This window comes from Salvia splendens, chromosome 4, assembly GCF_004379255.2.
Source record: "Salvia splendens isolate huo1 chromosome 4, SspV2, whole genome shotgun sequence".
Taxonomy (NCBI): domain Eukaryota; kingdom Viridiplantae; phylum Streptophyta; class Magnoliopsida; order Lamiales; family Lamiaceae; genus Salvia; species Salvia splendens.
The window spans coordinates 17254456-17261085 of record NC_056035.1 but is presented as its reverse complement, the minus strand read 5'-3'; positions in this window follow the sequence as shown (position 1 = coordinate 17261085).

The following is a 6630-nucleotide window of genomic DNA, read 5'->3' as shown; positions in this document are numbered from 1 at the left end:
TACTGGCATTTTGTACACGAGGTTCAGTTATCCCCATTTATCTCTATCTATTGGTGGGGAGGTATATGAAGGAACGAATCCTCTGACCCCCAATCGGGTTGCCTTCCCAGGTCTTGCCGGTGTTGCCTGTAGGTCGTGATGTGCCTTGAGTTGCTTTTATAATAAAATGTGAGTGAAGTGAGTTGATGAAATGTGGAATGTACTTGCAAAAAATAGTAAAAGTGAAATGAGACTTCTATTAGGACCGGACAAAAATGACAAAATAGAACTTCTATTGGAGACCGGAAGGAGTACTAATATATTGGCTTACCTATGAGACTAAATATCACAAGAAACTTTCTCTGTTTGTACAAGTGTTACCTCATCATAATCTAGAGATAGATCGTTGGAGAGCTCCAAGCCTCCAACAAACAAATGAGGGAAAGGCAGATAATGAAAACTTGCTAAATAAGTAATCACCTTTTCTCCATGGTGTCGGAGAAAGAGTGGGGAACCCATGTTGGAGAAGAAGGTCACGTGCAAATCCGAAAGAACAAATCTCATGTGTTATGCACGTGCTCTGCTTCTCCAACGAGGGCTACTCAACCTTAGTTATTGGAGTAAGAACCCACAACAAAAAATGGAAGGCACGGCTCCTGTGTTTATAATTATATATATAGGACGAGTTAAATCAAAGAGTTACCATTCTTTAAATTCTCTTCATTATCACGCAAGAAAAGTGATCTACATTACTTTTCTGTCAAACAAGCATATTATTGATTGTTTTGGTTTTCGGGAAAAGGAAAATTAAAGACATGTATTTTTGGGCATGAAAAGTCATTATTGTTCCCTACTTACCTTGGTTGCATGAAGAGTACCTTGGTTTCATGATGAGAAACAGAGTGAAAATTCAAAATGTGCAATGACATGATGAGAAAGAAACCCTCTTGTGTTTTACCCCTAGAGATTTGACCTCAATTTCGGGAGGGTGAGAGCACGATGAAAGCACCAGTTGTTGTGATGAAGATCGCGATGAAGATCAAACTGTGAAGCACACCTACTCAGACAATTTATTGAATGATGGTTGGGCGAATTTTTGATAGTAGTAAATGCAGGTAATGAATATAGATCACGACACAAGGAATTACGTGGTTCGATTTACTGAGGTAAATCTACGTCCACGGGAAGAAAGGAGGGCAAGATTGTATTGCTTGATCTGGTTTTCCAGCTTACAAATACAGACTTGCTATATGATATTTTATGTCTAGAGAGCCCCCTTCTATCTGATCTAAGTTCTATTTATACATTGAACTAAGATCGTGGCTTGCATCACCACTAACTAGGTCGTGGCTTGCATCACCACTAACTAGGTAGTGGATGTCGTGGAGGTCATGAGATCCTGCATGGGTCCACTATCTCTTTGTTTGGTCCGCTATCCTGCATGAGTTGACACCACTAAATAGATCGTGTAGTGGAGGTCGTGGAGGTTCTGCATGAGTCCACTATCTCCCAGTTCGGTCGAATACTGAGACCGAACTTCTGAACTATTGCCGAGCAGCTTTTGCCGATCTGAGAGTAGAGCTTGATTGGTCGGCTTTTACCGAGCTGTAGGCTGGGGCCGAACTCTTTGGTAATGCCGAACTGATTGGTTGGCTTTTACCGAGCTGTAGGCTGGGGCCGAACTCTTTGGTAATGCCGAACTGATACTCTTCCTTGGGCTTTGGGCTGATGGGCCGTCACTGCTATTGGGCTTGTTTAGTACGTACCCCATCACTACCCCCCCCCCGAAAAGCGAAGTGAATCACTTCGGCGAAGCGAGTCACTTCGGCATTCTGGATAAAGGTACGGGGGAGGCTGACGTCAGGGGACGTGCCTTGCGCGTGACTGCATTAAATGCGACAGTAAAATCCGGCCGTTGAATCCTGAAAAGGTGGGATTCGAAACGGTGCGATGATTTTGAAATCTTCTCCGAATCTGATAAATACGTCCTTTCTTCATCATTTGAACACTTTTGCTATTGCTTCTTCTGCATTCTCTCTCTTTTGCGAAAAAATTTCCTTCCACTTTCAAGAATTCCTTCAGAATTTCTTCAGACTTTCAAAGAGTAAGAACCATGTCTTCTTCTTCTTCTTCTGAGTCAGGTAGCGGTAGGAAAGGGGGTAAGGGGTCTTCTAGCCGGAAAGAATCCGGGGAGAAGACCGTAGAGTATTTTCACAGCATCTTGAGTAAGGATACTGTGATATCCTTACACGAAAAATATTTTTTTCCTGGGGGGAAGGTTGCGATTCCCGACAACCTTCATAGGGCTGACTCGCCGCCGGAGGGTTACGCCACCGTTTATGAAGCCGGCTTGGAATGCGGGCTTCGTTTCCCTCTTCCCCCTGCCTTTGTAGAGCTGCTAGATTTTTTTCAACTCCCTTTAGGTCAGGTGACTCCGAACTCTTGGAGGCACTTATCGGCCTTTGCTGCCGAACTGCGTAGGCTAGACAAGGATCTGTCTCTGAGGGCAATCCTTAATTTCTTCCAGTTTAAGAGGAAGGGATCTTGGTTTTACTTGATCCCTTTACAGCCCTTTAGAGCCTTTTGTAAAACCAAATGGCCGAAATGGCAAAATCGCTTCTTTTTTTATAATAGGACTTCGGCTTCGGACTTTTCCTGGAGAGGGCCGAAGTCCGTTATTCCTCATCCTCGGGTAGAACCGTTGGACGAGCTCGAGGCCGAGCTCAATAAGATTCCCATGATTAGGAAGCAGTACTCGGAGTCTGAGCTCGTCAAGGGCGACTTCTTGTTCGACTCCTCGTCTTCGGACGAAGAGGCTGAGGGTGAGGATTTCTTTTTTATGCCTTACTGCTTTTGTGGCGAAAACTAACTTTGCTTTCTTGCTTTTTGGCAGTGTACATGCTGAATAAGATTAGCCGCAAATCCTCCGAGCTTAAGGAGCCGGAGAAACAGAAGGCTACCAGCTCGGCGCCTGATGCCGAGAAGAATCCGAAGAGGCAGAAGACCTCTTCTTCGGATCCAAAAAAGCCGGAGTCCACTTCGGCAAAGGGGAAGGGGAAGACCCAGAAGCCCCCAAGAGCGCCAGAGAAAGACGTGGTCTTGGCGCCTCCTTCGGAACATATCTGTGAGCCATTTTTATGGCCCACGGACTTCGCCGAGGTGAATTCTCTTCTTGATTTTCTGGCCTTGCTTTTTTTCCTGTATTTTTTGTGGCCCCTCGGTTGACTTTTTCCTTTTTCCATTTTCAGAGGAACGATATGCTCTCCAAGCTCGTCGCCGTTGAACTCTCCAAAGCGTCCAACGATTATGCTGAGATGCAGAGGAAGTTGGCGGCAGCTCGTCACCAGGCCGAACAGGCTAAGGCCGACTTTGAGAAGGCCAGAGCTGCTAGGATCTCGGCCCAGGATGAAGCCCAGTTTGCCAAAAACCAGCTCGTCATCCAGCGAGAGCAGACGAAACGGAGGGATGCTGCCGCCGTGGTTGCCCAAGGGGAGGTTCTCCGTGCTTTCGCGGAGAAACTCTTTCTGAGCAATCAATTTTCGGCCTTTGTCGGTGATCTGCTGAAACTGATGACCGATAATGCCGAGCAGGGGCCCGAAGTCGTCCTGCCGCTGTACGGCCGCGAGATAGCAGCTCGTCTCCAGAGTCTGCCGCTCCTTGAGGAGCTTGCTTCGTCCTCGGTCTTGCTTTCTGCTGACCAAGTTCGTAGTTGCCGAGCTGACCGGGACGAGAATATGGAGGCTATCTTTGCCTCCTTAGGGCCAGTTTCACCCGCTCCAATTTTCCACGGAGAGGGTGAGACCGAGCAGCCTGATCAGCAGACCGGAGACAGGCAGGCCGAGCAAGAGGTGCTGCTGATCGGTGATGGGGGCACCGAGCAGGCTGGGAGGAGCAGGGAGGCCGAGGCTGAAGCTGAGGCAGACAAGGAGAAGGAAGCTGAACTTCACCGAGGAGCCGGAGACGAAGCTGGCGGAGTATGATTTCGTCTCCCTTCTCTTAGTTTAGTTTCTTCCTTCTTGTAAAATGGCCTTGAAGCCCGCCTTGTGTAAAAAAATTTTTCTTATGAATGAAAAAATTCTTCTTTCTGCACTTGTGTCTTCGTATAGCTTTTCGTACTCTCTTTTACTCCTGTTGTGGTTTACTACCTGCTCAGCAAACTGAAATGCCGAACTGACATAGGCTGCTTTGTATTCTTAACTCTTAAGGAGCTGGAGGTACTTCACTGGAAGCGGCTGTACTCTTCCGCTTTAGACGAAACTGAGAAAAAAGCCATAGCTGACCAGATGAAGAATGACGAACTCTTGGCTTCTTTAGTGAAGCTGGAGGCCGACAATAAGGACTTAGAGTCCGAAAAGAAAGATCTGGAGGCCGAACTGAATACTGCTGTCGCTGAGAGGACTGCGTATGAGGATTTCATCAGCAGGCGCGGGGGAATGACCATCTCTGAAGTTCAGGAACGAGTTGACGAACTGTGGGAGGAATATCATGTACTCCGGAGGAACAATGCGCTGGAGAGCTCGGCTTGCCAACAAGTCGTGAAATCATTGCGGCGCTGGGCTTCTCGGTACGACATCATTCTTTCCCGGCGTCCCTCAATCGAGAGATTCCTTAGGCATTTCCCGCCAACAGATGGTCGCACTCCAGCTCAAACCCCAGATTCACTTGCTCAAAACCCTACTCCAAGTCAGCAACGAACTCAGGAACAGCCGGAAACGTCAAGACGAGAACGGACTCAGGAGCAACCGGAAACGTCAAGACAAGGACGGACTGAAGTTCGTAGAGGAGCTATGATTATGAGTGAGCAAGATCAACAAATGCTTCGTGAAGAGACTCTTCGCCGCCGAGGTGCCAGAGCTTCCCGGGCTCAGGGAAGAGGTGGTAGGTCGATTAGAGCATCTCGTCGACCTGCTTATTCTTCAGCTGCCCGGAATGACCGAACTCGGCTTCACGAGGATTTTGTGAATAGATGGCTCAACTTTAGCAACCAGGGACAGTAGAATAGTCCTTTGTAATGGCGTAACGCCTTCTCGTAGGGCAGCGGAGTTGTATGCCGAACAAGATTTAATAAATGAAATCTTCATTTCGCTTCTATCACTGCGTATTTACAGCTTAGCGAAAAAATTTCATCGTGCTCGTCCTCGGTCTTATGAAGTAAACTTCTTTGACCGGACTCGTCCTCGGTCTTATGAAGTAAGCTTCTTTGACCGGACTCGTCTTTGGTCTTATGAAGTAAACTTCTTTGACCGGACTTGGTCCTCGGTCTTATGAAATAAATTTCTTTGACCGGACTCGTCTTTGGTCTTATGAAGTAAACTTCTTTGACCGGACTAAGCTTGTGTCCTAATTTGGCGAGTTTTATCGCGTGGATCGGACTTTCCCTTGTCCTAATTCGGCGAGTTTTATCGCGTGGATCGGACTTTCCCTTGTCCTAATTCGGCGAGTTTTATCGCGTGGATCGGACTTTCCCTTTGTTGCAGTTCGTTTCAGACGAACTGCTTATTTCTTAAGCTGAATTGTGGTCTTGTATCCTCCTTAGAAGCTTGGACTCACAATCGTTGGCTTATACATGTTCTAAAAAGGGGATCAGCCTCCGAAGAACAAGATACCTCAGTAACATTTGTAAGAGACGACACGCACATAGACAGACAAAACGCACATAGACAAACATGAAAAACAAGTAAAAAACAAAGAAAGCACATACCCCTAGGACCGAACTAGACACAAGACTGACTGACCGGACTGTCTCTTACAAATGGAACTTCTTGAGGTTGGAAATGTACCATGTTCGGGGTGCTTGTTCTCCTGACATGTGAGTCAATTTGTAAGACCCTTTGCCGAGGACTTCTGACACCCGATATGAACCTTCCCATGTGGGTTCGAGTTTGCCCAGCTTTTCTGCTCGGCTTACTTCGTTGTTTCTCAAGACGAGATCTCCCACTTGAAATTGCAGCTTTTTCACCCTTTGGTTATAATACCGGGCTACTTGCTCCTTGTACTTGGCTGCTTTTATGCAGGCCAATTCTCTTCTTTCTTCGGCCAGATCTAGTTCGGCTCTCAGTCCGTCATCATTCATTTCTGAGGAGAAATTTAGAGTTCGGGGACTGGGTACGCCGATCTCAACCGGAATCACGGCTTCAGTGCCGTACACCATCGAGTTCGACTCCGGTGTGACTTCGGTCATTTCGCCTGCCTCTGACTCCGGCTGCTGTGATTGCTATGCTTGATGGTGCCGATCTGATTGATCGGCACTTTTAAGCGCAATCTGCAAACACTCTTGCTCTTTTTTGATCACCTCGGATGACCGCTATCCCTCCTTTAGTGGGGAAGGAGTTCGGCGAGGAAGCCTCTGATCGCTATGATCGGGCTTCTTTTTGTCTTCTCTAGATGAGCTGTCTAAAGACCGTTTTCGACGGTCTGCCTCATCGGCACGAGAAAACTGGTCCGCAATGTCCCACATCTCTTGAGCTGTTTGCGGACTGCATTCCACGAGCTTTCTGTAGAGAGCTCCGGGCAGGATTCCATTTTGGAATGCCGAAATGACAAGTAGATCATTGAGATCATCTACTTGTAGGCATTCCTTGTGGAATCTCGTCATAAAGTCGCTGATCTTTTCGTCGCGACCTTGACGTGTAGAAAGCAGCTGAGCCGAAG